This window comes from Agelaius phoeniceus, chromosome 3 (genome assembly GCF_051311805.1).
Source record: "Agelaius phoeniceus isolate bAgePho1 chromosome 3, bAgePho1.hap1, whole genome shotgun sequence".
In the NCBI taxonomy this organism is placed as follows: domain Eukaryota; kingdom Metazoa; phylum Chordata; class Aves; order Passeriformes; family Icteridae; genus Agelaius; species Agelaius phoeniceus.
Genome location: NC_135267.1, coordinates 114734241 through 114747944, shown reverse-complemented (window position 1 = coordinate 114747944; position 13704 = coordinate 114734241). Strand labels below are relative to the sequence as shown.

The window sequence follows — 13704 nt, the reverse complement described above, 5'->3', positions numbered from 1 at the left end:
CCGAGGTTCAGGAGGAGGCCACATGTGGGAGCTGCCTTTCTCTGGCCCACAGATGCTGCAGGGCTGCTGAATAAATAGGAAGCTCACTACCCAGAAGTGGAAGAAATTACTTCAGAGGAGGCTGAGACTCTTGGGACTTCCACGTTTCCTACTATAAATTTGGAGTTTGCTATTTTTATTGAAAAGGGGGTAGTACTTCCTCCTCACACTTCCTATTACTATAAGCAATATTAATCCTTTAACCTTATAATTAGGGACAGTCATATTTTGTGGAATCTGAGGTTTTGCAGCCCTCTTGAACTTCTGCAGTAGAAAGTGGGAAAAGGAAGCTGCAAAGATGAAGCTCACCACATCTTTCCTTGTAAGCTGTGATTTTCTTTTCACCTGTGAAAGGAGATTCACATTTTTTCTCTTTAGCCATCATATTTTTCTCTTCCATCTCCAACACTCAGAGTCCATGTAAACAAATGAAAAAAAAAAAGCATCACAGTGGTGAAATTTGGGTTTCCTGACTCAACCAACAACTGCAATCAGAACCCAAAGCCACATCCTCAGCTAACATAAATATGGTGCAACTGAAGCTGATAGAGCAAGGCCTGTCAAACACATCCCTGGCCTGCCTTTTAAACAGAGCTGAGGCAGAATATCTGCCCTAACACGGGAGGGAAGGAAACAGCAGGGCTCTGTTTGCATGCCTGGCCTAGGAGAGCACAGTGAGGAGCTGGCAGTGGCACCAGGGCATTTTCATTCAAGTGCTCATCAGAAACAGAGCCATGGCTGATGGCAGGCCCCAGAAGCATTGAAGGAGAAGCAGGACAAAAAGGATCTTCACTGGCTTGTTACCAAAGAGGTGAATCCTCCCTGTTGGCTCAACAGTCTCAGAAGCCAGAAAACATTTCAGCTGAAGTCAGTTTAAAATCTTCCCTCCCACCTTCATTTTAAAACTTAACAGTGAATGAAAGGATTTTCTGCTACAGTGAAGATCAGAAGCATTTATAAAGCAGCAACTATTAGCTTTCACATTATTTTTATTCTGCAAATTATTTTGCAAAACTAGGTGAAATTTCAGATGAAATAAGAAATTGTTAAATCTCTACTTTTACTGTCAAAGTAGGGGAGACAGAAGAGGATTTTTCAGGTTGGGTTGGTTGGTTTTGGCAAACAAGATATTTGTGCCCTTCAAGAGGCCTCTAAATTTTGGGACTGACCTCCTAGAGAAGACACCTGAGCAGATGTAAGCTCCCATTCTGAGTACAGCCATGGCACACAAGCAAGGACTCCTTTCCAGGTTCAGCATCACCTCTGAGCTCCTTCTCTCTTCTGCACATGACTTAAGGCTGCCCATGTCTGTGGAACTCCCATTTCTCTTGTTGGCCCTTTATATTAACAGCTTGATTCCCCAGCTCCCACCTCCACACCTGATGTCAGGAAATGCCTGAACAAACCCAATTTTTTCCACTAAACCTTCTGCAGCAGCATCAGCCTCCTTAATTTCAAATTCTGCATGACACTTTCTTATACTTCATGTGCAGGTAAAACTCTCACTAATAACAGATCCATAATGTGTTCCTAGATTTCAATTCCTCCTGCTGATCGTTTATCCAAAACACACAATGCCTGCAGTGCTGGTGCAGTCAGCAGTGCTTCCATGAGCAGTGCATTCCTGGCTGAAAACTGCCATGGCAAAAAGCTCTCTCCTTCCAGGACCTGGCTGATAGTAAAGTTGCAATTGTGTTCTAAAGTCTCCAAAGTTTTCAGTCCTCAACCAAAATAATCTTCGTAAGTGTAACAAATTGCCCAGGCGTACCGAAACCCTACAAAACATCAGGCTGAAGAGCCACAGCAAATGCCAGAAGAGGCTCTTGGAGAGATTTATTGAACAACAGTGTCCTCTGCTGGCAGGAACCAGCCTCAACCTGTAATGCTGAGCTGCAGCACCTTCCCCTGCGGGGATCCTGGGACAGGCATTGAACAGTCTGAGCAGCAAGCCAAGGACAGACCAAAATCAAGACTGAGACAAGATAGCTTTTGGATGGTTTTGTCTGGTTTACCTCCAATAAGGACAGAGGTCAGGGGATATTTGATGCAAAAACCTCTGACAACAAGAAATAAATTTGAATGTGATTCAGGACTGGCCTATGACTCCAAACCCAAGCAAACAGTGCAGCAGCTTGGAAAAGGGATCCAGATTGTTCTCCCAGCCTTGCTGCTTTTTGTCAGGGTGTCTCCATGCAAATAAGGTCTCTTCCATCTATTTGGATTTTGAAAGCATCAGAACAGGGAAGGAAGGCGTCATTTTCCCAACTAGATCTTACCCTAAAAAAGGAGCCGAGACAATTCCAAGAGCACACAAATGGCACAGTAGTCTGGATTTATTTCCAAGTGTTGCACATGTACTAAAGAGTATTCCTGTTCCAGGAGCATCTTAGGAACTCTGGTAACAACAGAACTCCAGCTAATTCTCATTGAACACAGTGGAGCTGGGTACCTCCATGTCCCTGAGTGCTGATTCTGAAGAGCTTCTGTTTCAGTGACACTTCCCTGAATACCTGCCCTCATTCTTAAAATAAAGAAAACTTGGTTTTCGACAGTTGAAAACCAAGTTTATGTTTGGTGCCTGGCCTTGAACCCTTCCAGAGACGGGGAATCCAGTGCCTCACCACTCTCACAGAAAAGAACCTTGTTAAAATATCCGACCTAAACTTACTCTCAGTTTGAAGCCATTCCCCCTTGTCCTGTCACTAAATATCCTTGTAAATGGTTTCTCTTCACGTTTCTTGTTGGCTCCCTTCAGGTACTGGAAGGCCACAGTTAGGGCACCCTGAAGCTTCTCTTCTCCAGGCTGAACAATCCCAATTATTCAAGTGCTTCCAGTAGTTAACATCCTTTAAGAACTTTAGGATGTAGTTAACATCCTTTAAGTTACATCACCAGTACAACAAGACTTCTTCCAGCTTTCTTTGGGAGTCAACAGGAGCCATCAGGAAGAAACCTCCAACATCTGCAAAAAAACTGCATTGTTGCTTATGGAAGCAGGGGCTGGGCTTGGGAAATGAGGATTGGGAATCAGTGCAATGGCTCAGAACTGGCAGAATTTGAGTGCCACAATAATGGTATTGTGACAAAGGATGGAGAAAAATGCACTGTAAGGTTGAATGAGACAAGGTGACCCAAAGAAGTGAGCAAATTTCATGATGGGAAAACAGTGGAACTATTTCTAATGATCCTTTAGCTTAGTCTCCAATTCTATTTGTATGCTTTAAGGGACCATAAATATTTTTATCAGCACTCAGGACACAAAGAGAGCTTTCCAGTTTCTATATAAAGAAGTCATTTTGGACAGATCAAAACAATAAAGGCACAGGACTCCTGGATGACAGATGCCAGGATGTTAGTAACCATAAGTGGTTTTCAAATATGGCCCCATCACCATCCCCCACAGTAGCCCTTTCAAGTGGGAATTACAAATTGCTTACTTGGAGAGGAAATTTCAAACAGGCCACTTATCAAAAAGTGCCAAATAAACCTGTCATTGGGATAGAAGTTACAAACCATTCCTAAACTCTGCAGACATTTCCTGAGCCTGTGAACTCTGATCTTGGCTTCTAATAAACATGACATCAGCTCCCCACCACTGCAGACACAAGACACATGACCCACCACCATGTTATCGCTTCCTCTGCAGTTTCTTCAGGATCTGCTCTCAGGCACAACATCAATAGAAGACTTTCTGCTCATTTCAAAATTGGTTTTGGATCGGGTCCTTGAAGGGAGGGCAGCAAAAGCACAGCATGGAATCAGTGTGTGAGCTGCAAATATTATTGCAGGTATCCACTTCAAAGCAACCCTGGATCTGAGACTTTGAGGAGTTTTGCAGGTATTGAGGTAGTGAGTGGGTTAAGACAATACTCCTGTTCCTGTCAAAGACTTATTAACTGCTCACCTCACCTCCAAGAAATATAACAGAGCCTTCAAAAGCTCTGATAAAGCAGGTATGTACTGGATGGCCACTGAATAACATCTCAAAACAGGCTATGAATGACAATAAACCAGAAAATTCCAAATACTGGAATGACAGCTTCATTTCCAGAGAAGTTCCAGGGGAGGATTAAGATAATTACAGCACTATGATTTACATTTGCTATGTAGGTACTTCCTTTTAAGATTTGCTTCTGAAATCAACCTTGGAAAAATATATTAGAAATAAAAGTTCCCATTTATCTCTGCACTGGAAACCTAACTGAGACCCTTATCTGATACACCAAACTAAATAGGCCATCCACTCAATGAGCCAAAATCCCAATAAATACACAACCACAGTTCTTGCAGAAGTAACTCAAACATATTATCAAAATACAATTTTTACAAATAAGATATTTGTAAAGATTGTGTGATCTTTAGGGATAGATTGTGGGATTCTAGGGATAGTCACCTAGAAATGGAGCATCTCCTATACTCTCATCTAAAGGACAGGCATTGCCTTCATATTCGGGTATTTCCAAAAAATTTCGAGATCAAACATAAGTCAGAGCTGGCAGGGTATAATGTGCAACATTTAAAATTTTTGTTTATAAATCCTCATGATTAACTCATGAAACTTGCTAGAAAAGACATCTTCAAAAGCCACTAAGAATCCACACAGATGGAAAATTACAGTGGATGCAGATCTCAAAAGCTTTCCAGGGCTCAGAGAGAATCACTGCCCACTTTTCCTTTCTGCATTTTCCCTCTTTCATCCTCATCAGTTCAGAACCTGCAATTCCTAAAACTGAAGTCCTGAAGCTCTGTAAGGGTCAGAAAGGAGAGCTCCCTGCTCCAGGGTGTGACCTTACCATCAACTCCTCTAATCAAGTTTAGAGCCATTGCCCATAAAGAACATTCTAGCACAGAGCTGCTGCAATATCCTCAAGTCACAGTGGCCTTGGCATGGGGCTCCTCTGCCAGGTCCAAGGGAAATGTTTCACTGCTCTCATGGCAGGGACACAAGAAGGAGCTCACCCCAGGCAATGGATGAACAAGGAGGCACATCTGTGGCTATCACAGCATAGCAGGCCCTTGGGAACCTGCAAAGGTGAAAGCTCCTCTGGATGCTGCTGCAGGTAAGGGGAAGCTCCTCCCAACTCCGGAAATGGACATGAAATATTTGAGTTTCAGGTTGGTGGATTTCACTCCAAGGACTTATCTCAGGAAGGAGATAAAAAAAAATTAATCAGATGGCACAAGGTCCCTGGGCCTGCATGCACCAACAATCAAAAAAGCAATTGTCCAGTTTATATTGTCTGACTGTCTCACAGAATCACAGCATGGTTTGGGTTGGAAGAGACTCTAAAGAGGATTGATTTCCAGCTCCCTGCATGGACAGGGACACCTCACTCTAGATGAGATTGCATTTGCCCTTCTGGTTTCAGGGCAGTGGAAGTGCATGGATGTCCCCAGCACTAAGGAGGACCAGGTACTCTGTACCAACATCATGGATCTGCAGCACTTCAGCAGGAAAGCAAAGAGCACACGAGGAGCCCTGACTGCCAGCGGGAGGGAGGGAGCTGGACTGGGGTTAGTCAGAAGGCAAGGCCGTGCTCTGACCAAGGCAGCCAAGTGATGTTTAATGAGCAGGAAAAATGCAGTGCTTTGGGTTTAATGACTCATGGAGCACGCAGCACCTCCTACCAACGTGCTGTGGCATTCCTGCCCAGGAGGAAGTGTGTCAGCTCCTGAGGCACAGCTCTGCAGCCAACCCAAACACAAACCATGCCCGGCCCTGCTCAGCCCTGACGTTACTGTAGCCCAGGGTTAAGCTCATCTCCCAAGAGCTTGCTAAAATAAAAACCTTTCTGGTTATAAACAAAACACAATTTCCAAACCCAGGCTACCGGGACCGTGCATGGAAGCCCAGCAATTTCCCTGCACACACATCCAGCCTTCCAACATCAAAGTGCCTGCAATCCAACCTGCTGAAGCTAACCTGATTTCCCACTAGGGAGCAAACTTGAACATAGGAGTGGGACTTGTGTTTTTACACTACTGCCCTACATTTGCAAATCTCTGGAGGAAATTTTGTCCAGCCCACAAAAAGGAGGGGCTACAAAGCCAACTATATTGAGCTGTGCAGTAGAGAGCACAGCTGCACTGAACAAAACCAGCCTGTGACATGAGGAGCAAACAAAAGCCATGAAGTTCCACATAGGAAAAACTAATACATCTCAGCCAACAAAAAAAGAGATTTTTAATTAACTTGTTCTCATTGAGTGCAGAGATAATTAAATTACAGAAACAACCACATCAGTGTAATCAGTTTAGAAGAAGCCACATACAGAGACACAGGATTTTGCAAGATCTGTCTATGAAAAAAAGCACCATTTAAACTGCATTACTCTTCCCTTATTAACTGCCCTTATGTGCTTTCTTTTGGAGAAAAGAAGACCATGACTCCAATCTAGTTTAATCAAATCCTTGAAAAACTACCACAACTCTTGATCCAATTCTCCAGATATTTTGTACTTTTATTTCATTCTTCTATTCACTCCTGAATGTCACCATCCACTTCATCAAGGTATAGCTCCCTTCTTCCCAGCTGCACAGTAAAGACTGACAATAGAACTTGATTGCATTGAAGGGCTTAAATTTCAAATAAAAAGCCCAAGTGACAAATAAAATAATGAAGCTAGACAGAAATCATTTGTAAGAATGAGCAGCTGTCTGTATCAAATCATGAGGGATCTGCACTACTTTAACTGCAGTACTCTAGGCAAAACAATAACCCACCTCTCCAGTGTCAGCCAAGGTAAAAATCACTCATGGTTTGATCCATGAAGGTCCAGCAAGAGTCACACCAGGCCAAGCACAAAGGAGCACCTTAAACAGGACCACTCATATCCAGGAGTTAAGCATCTGTTGAAGTGTTTTTCCAAAGTGATCCTGATGCCTCAGGTTTTAGCCTTTATATTTTTCAGGTTCTGTGCTGCTTTAGTGTGTGGGTCAGGGCTCCATATTATGGGATGGTTAGCTCTCTGCAGAATGGAGAAACAAAACAATTCCTTCTCTAGCTGGGGACCAAGGACAAATGATCCAAATCTCAGGCCCAAGAGCACAAACAACGTGGGCTGAAGAGAGAAAAACAAGAAGGATGGGACTGCATGGACTAAAGCTGGAATTGGACAATTGACTCCAAGATGCAAAAGGAGCAGAACTTATAAAGGAGACAGATCCCATGACTGGTCATGCATTTTGTGACCATTTTGGTTCACCTGGGGTGCAGCCCTGGCTGGGCTCTTGTGCTGCCCAAGGTGGATCCATTGAGGCCTTTCAATAAATCCCTGCTTTATTCTTCAGCTCTGTCCAGCCTCTGTTCTAGGGCAGCCTTCTCAAAGCATCAATCCAGAATACATAACCTTACCCTTGGGATCAAGGGCTCATGTTAAGGGGAATTCAGGCTGGGAAGGTAGAAATCACTGGGGGTGCCCCTTGAGGTTACAGGTGCTCAGAGCAGGGCTCCTCCCACAGAAACCCTGCACACACCTGCCTGATAGAGATGGTGAGATGTGACAGGAAGGGGGAGACTTCCATGTGAGGGAAAGTGCCAGGAATAGCACCAGCAGGCTTGTAAAAGCCCAAAGAGATCAATACCACAGCCAACTTCTTTTGCCATTAACAAATTCCACACTAAATCTCAAATTAGATAGACTTTATATCACCACATCCTCAAACTCTAATATCTGTGCAGCTCAGTTGCACCAGTTCTAATCCCAGAATCTTCTCCCAGCAAGGCCTCTGATGAGGATAGGTTTTATAGGAGTAACAAGAAATACCTTTTCAATAGATAATCCTCCAGACAGACTTCAGTCAGGGGGTTAAAAATATTTTTTTTAAACTATTTAAAAGTTTGAACTCAGAAGAAACTGCATGTCTGCTGCTATTTGCTTTTCCTGGAAAAAACCCCATATGTATATTAAAAAATATCATGACGTCAATTTCTTATTAAGTAATATTTCAATGGAAGATCTTTTCTCCGAAAGTTGATTGCTCACACTACTTTGTGAATATGCAGTAGCCAGTGTTTATGAAATCCTGAAAATTATGCCAAGCACATGGTTGTGACAGAAACCTCCAGTGCTTGCTGGGCCCTGAACAGCAACCTGAGAGGAAATATTGATTACACACCTTCATGCAGGGGCAGAAACACCAGGATGGATCTCACTTGATCACAAGGCAAGGGCAAGCAGGAAACTCAGACAGGAAGAACAACCATTTCAGAGAGTCCTAGATGGGAAGGCGTCCCCTGCCCTCAGAGTTAATGATGCAGATGTGTCTGTAAGGAGGCTGTACCCCGAGTGTGCCCTTCACACCCCCCAGGAGTAGCAGGAGGCACGGCACAAGCTCTCATCAGCGCGGCGATCCGAGAGGGCCACCAGGTGTCCCCCGTGCCGCAGTGCCGCTGCTCCCGGGGCTGCAGTGGCACCTGCTGGTCGCTCACGGGCAGGGATTGGTCCCAGCCTCGCTGTCTCACGGGACACGGGAGCTTCTCACGCTCTTGCACAAGTGTTTGCTCCCCGCTGCTCTTGCCGGGTATTACCATTGCTATTGTCGCCGTTGCGGTGCTTTGGAGATGCTACAGCAAGAGCAGCTCCAGGTGCCGGTCAGGCGAGGAGATGTAAAAGCTCGGAAGGTGAAAGCACCGCTGTGGACAGCCGGGCTGTGTCACCAGGCTGGGTCCCAGCAGCAGCAGCAGAGCCCTTGGGATGCCTGGCACTGCTGGGCTTCTGGGCACGCCCCGATGGCAATTACTGCCAGCCCCTCATCTGGGGCATTCAGAGCTCCCTCGGTATTTCAGATGACCACATCTTGCAATGTTTGATTTCTTCAGTCCTCAGACATCTGCATGAGTGAGTGACAGGATGTGATTCAGCCACAGGTAGAGAGGAAAAGGCTGAACCCAATGAGATTTGTGTACAGTGTGTCAGGACAAGAGAGAAGTTTGCCTTTAGGGAGTTTCTCTTTTATCAGTGCTCAGCTCTAACTGCAAAAAACACAGCTCAGCTTTGAAGAAAAGCAGTTAAAGGATCATATGCAAGTATCCAACTCTTGCTTGGTCTTACAAAGAAATCAGTTTTCTTCTGTCACAGCAAGTAAAATAATGACTGGTCCTTCAGCAAGTACGGGCAAGAAACACAACATTGTGTCAGGGCCAGAACAGAAGAGATGAAGTAATACCACTATATAACAACTGCTGTTTTGGGCATCTTCAGAGACTGCTCCTTTGTAAAGAAATATTTAAAGCAGTACTTCAAGGATTGAAAACATCACCTGTTTTTAAGGATCTGCACACTGACAAGACTCTTCCTTAAATCAGTTTTTAAATAGTCAATAAAATACTTGCTAATGGTTTTGGAACACCCCTGAATCCATATTATGAGGTTTTCCTCACTGTTCTCAAAGTCCAGCCTGGCTTTCAGAGAGGAAGTTCTAAGAGACATGAATTAACACAAGGGTAACAATAAAACTGTAGGAGTTGGTAATCCAGCCAGAGACTGGAAGGAGTGGGGGAGAGAAAAAGAAAAAAACGGGGAAAAACCCTACCCTTAGGCACATGAATCTGCAACATGATTTTTCAGAGTGTTAATTACACTACAGCTTTCACAAGTCACATGCCTTAGGGGAACTCCAGGTGCTGCTCAGCCTCTGGAAAATGCTGATTTAGGTGCAGGAATAGACACAGGGAAGTCTTATTTAAAGCTTCTATATTTAAAAGGCTGGGTCTAGCATTAAAAAAAAAAGTATATTTGCACAGTTGGATGGAAACCCAAGTTTAGCAACACTACCAACACAGCATTTGCATTGCTTTCATAGGCATTATTCATTCAGGAAAGTTGCACAACCCCCTTCCACAGCAGCATCCCAAGTTTGCTGATACATTGCACAACTCAGACAGTGCTGCCTTCTCCTCCACACCGAGTCAGTCGTAGGGAGCAGGGAAGAGCTCTTCCCTCAAACCCAATCCAGCCCCCAGGGCACACCTGTGTGGCCCAGCAGAGGGAGAACTGTGGCAGCAGCAGCTCAGCTCTCCCCAGGGCTGTGCCAAAGGTCAGGAGAAGGCAGGAGCAGCTCAGTGGAAGCCAGCTCAGATCGCACCTGCACCAGAGTCCTGGGGATACTCAGGGCTGTGTTCCCAAGCTCTGCCCTGAGGGAGCAGCACTCGGCTCCCAGCAGCCTGAGCCAGGGCTGAGGGCTGCAGTAGGGGACACCTGTGCAACTCTGTCTCTGCCACCTGTGGCTCAGAAAGAGCTGATTTACAGCAGAGCCTCTCTGCAACCTCCTGCCATTGTGCTTTCCCTGGGAATGGGGTGAGACCACTTTTACATTCCACCCTGCCCCCTAGTTCAGTTTCAGCTCCTCAGGGCAAAACACCATCTTTAGTTCATCTGCACAGACACAGAACTTTCAGTTTCGTTTAGATCATGTAAATATAGCTGTTATATTTAAAGCATCTGTAAAGGACAAAGAATGATTTAGGGTACTATTAATGTGAGCAATTTCAAACTGAAGAGGTCAAACAAAGGTGAGTCTATTTATCTTAAAAGCTCCCATCCCAATAGCCTCAATCCAGCATCAGATAATATCTCAGAGTGTCACTCCAGCTGAGAACCAGTATCCTAAAGAAAATAGTTATAATAACAGCACGTAATCAGACAATTATTTTGAACCCAGCCTTTCTCATTCCTGTTTTGGAAAGGATAGTACCAAATCCTGTGTTAGCTTTTGGGATTCTTTCTTTACTTGGTTCTACAGCTGAGATTACAACTGCAAGACATTCCCATCAGCCATGACAGAATCCACAAGAAACACCCCACAGGGAATGCAGACTCTACCCACTGGCCACCATTTGATGTGATGCTGTCCCTTGTAGCCTTTAACTTTTATGTACACAGTCAGGCATTAACAACTTTTAACTCGTAAATTTTACAGCCTCACAGCAGGTGCTTGGCCTCCAAGGGTGGAAAAGGAAAATGTATTTCCTTTAATTAACTATGCAGATACATATTTAAGAGGAAAATTTTCAATATTAGCTTGGTACCACCTCCCTGTAGCCCTGACTTACAGGAGCACAGAAAAGGTAACACCAAGAATTTCTGAAAGTCTTACACCACATAACAGATTTGACAACCAAGCTACACTTTTTTTAAAAGCCTAAAAGACAGTCTAAACCACCTTTTTTTTTTTTGGCTCTGTTTTACAACCACCAGACTGAAGGAAGGCAAAAAAGCTGAATAGTAGGATGAGTTCATCCTTGGTCATGAAAAACAGTTCTGTTTGTAACTCTAGCTTTGCAAAGCCTTGTTGCTTCAGCTGAAAGCAGCATGAGAGAGGTCTGTGTCACCAGTCAGCTGTCTGGGGAACATGCTCACTGACATGGTCCTTTTTGGGCAGTTCCCTCCTGGGTCTGCTCTGGTCCCTTCCTCTCACCCTTCTCAGTTCCCCCTAGGGAAGGGGGTTTTGGTAGCAGTGTTAAGTGACTCAGTCTCTGCACCAGGCAGGGAAGTGTTTCACTATGTGGTGCTTTTCAAGCATGAGCCAGCCAGAGACAGAAAGCAGAGTTTAAAAACCCCCATAAGTCCCAACACCCAGAGGGTGGGGACAGAGACACCCTCTGTGAGCTTGACTCATTATGGGTCAGTGCTGCTTGTTCTGTACCCCAATGCCTCAGCCTCAGACCCCAGTTCAGATCTGCAACAGCAGCTTCAACGCTCCTAAACAAGAGACTGAGGGGGTTTTATTGTTCCTCTTAATCCAGGTACCACTTACAGGATTTAGATTTTTCTCTTACAGGAACTGAATTTTTCCAAAGCTTCAGATATTCAGACCGTGGCTGTTGGTGCCACCAAGCAGCAGTACAGCCAAAGGATACCAAAAGATAAAGCATGGCCACCTCCCACCTGTGGATATTTATCAGAGGGCAGATTTTCAACACAAAGGCTCTGTGTGGTACAGATCAGCTTTTCTCACTACTTTGTCCGTAGTGCCTGGTGCTCATGCCAGGGTTTCCATTGATTAATTTCTCTGTCAGTAATGGGGGGGACACAGAGATACACACTTCATTTCTTTGCCTACAGCAGTGGAATATACTTACATTTAGCACAACAAAAATCATCTGCCTCCCAAGCACAGATTTCAGAAATCACATCACAAAATAACAAGTTTTCCATGGAGAGAGAGGGCACCACTCTTTCACATCTGCCCTCTTTGGTTTTGATGCCAGTATGTGAAGAAAGATCTCCAGTGACCAGCTATAGGATATGAGAACATGACACTGACATTCTCTGCTCAGCTTTAGCCCTCACCTGCAATCTAAGCCCAGACACTCAGTACAACAACAGTCACTTCTTCAAGGCCTTAGGAAACTTACAAGTGTCAGCTACTGGCAGGGACATTTAAATATTTCACAAACTTCTTTCTGTAACTTTCCCTACACCGAGAACTCACCAACTGCTCTCCAAACTCTTGGCACTCCCACAAGTAATTCCTTGGAAAAGCTGAAGTTATTGAGTGCCTGAAGAGCCTTGGGGGAAATGCAGCACTTGCACAGGTGCTGCTGTTCCTCATCCCCTCGTGGCTGTGCTCTAGATCTGCTTTTGCCACAGCCTGGCAAACCCCGAGTGGGAAATGCTGCTCTGGGAGGAGGAGGAAGCATTACAGCTATTGCATGGAAAATGTAGAGAATCTAAGTAAGGCAAGCTGGAGAGGAATGGCAATTTGGAAAACAGATGCATCCACAAACTGGGGTGAGCCCAAGAGTACCCAAAATTAAGTACTGAGCATTTTTTTTTCCTATAGTTAAGAAAAAATCATAATATAAATGAAGAGGCCTATGAAAAAAGAGAAAACATTTCTCCAGACATTGTGTTTTCTAACAAGAGCATTGACAAAACAATAGAACCAGTCTTACATGATTCAATCATCACTTGGTGATAATTTATGACACTGGCCTAAGAAAAGCTATTAAAAATACATTGGAAGAAGAAATACACATTTTAGTAAAAATTCAGTATTTATTATTCTGCCTTTGTCATGTTACTGCCTATGCTCCCAAAACCATACATCTGTCTACTAAGAGACTCTCAGCTATAGATGTTTAGTAGACCCTTTGGAAAAGGAATCAAACTCTAAACAGATCCCATTCAGCCTTAGCTGAGTAACCCCAAGAATAAGTTAACACTACCCATATCCAGTACACCTCATTCCTGACCAAAGGAAGCTTTGAGCATATGAACTGTAAAGAAGCTGCAAATGGAGGTTTCATTTCCCATCCTTCTCCATGGGAACTCTGGAAGAGAACAGTTATTCCTCAATTACAGTTTTCCCCACTCACCTCTCAAAGGATGAAATTATTACAAGTCTCCAAATCTGGTTTCCTTAGCCTCTTGAAGGATGACTGAAAATGAAAATGCTGCCTCCAAAACACTCCCTAATTTGCAGCTCCTCGGATGTAAACCATCACTGCCTCAGATGCTGGAGATATGATCAGTGTTGACTGAAAACCCACCTATTTCCTTGCAACTCTTTATGTTAGATTCACAGAGAACTTACCCCAGCCTCCTTGTCTTCTGGCTTTTTCCACATCTTTTTTTCTTCATCCAGCAAGTGCATTTCCTCTCTAAGGGATCTGGCAGATAGGAGACAGAGATTTTTTCAGCAGTCCCAGAGCAGTTCAGG

General features: G+C 44.3%; 1 protein-coding gene across 1 annotated transcript in view; it reads right to left on the bottom strand.

Annotated features, from left to right (window-relative positions):
* The window catches only part of BMP2 (bone morphogenetic protein 2), a 217242-nt gene that overhangs the window by 163231 nt on the left and 40307 nt on the right, over nucleotides 1-13704 (bottom strand). The window contains exon 3 of the mRNA XM_077176286.1: nucleotides 13579-13654. The gene's annotated coding sequence lies outside the window, so the exon portion shown is untranslated. The remainder of the gene's footprint in view (nucleotides 1-13578; nucleotides 13655-13704) is intronic.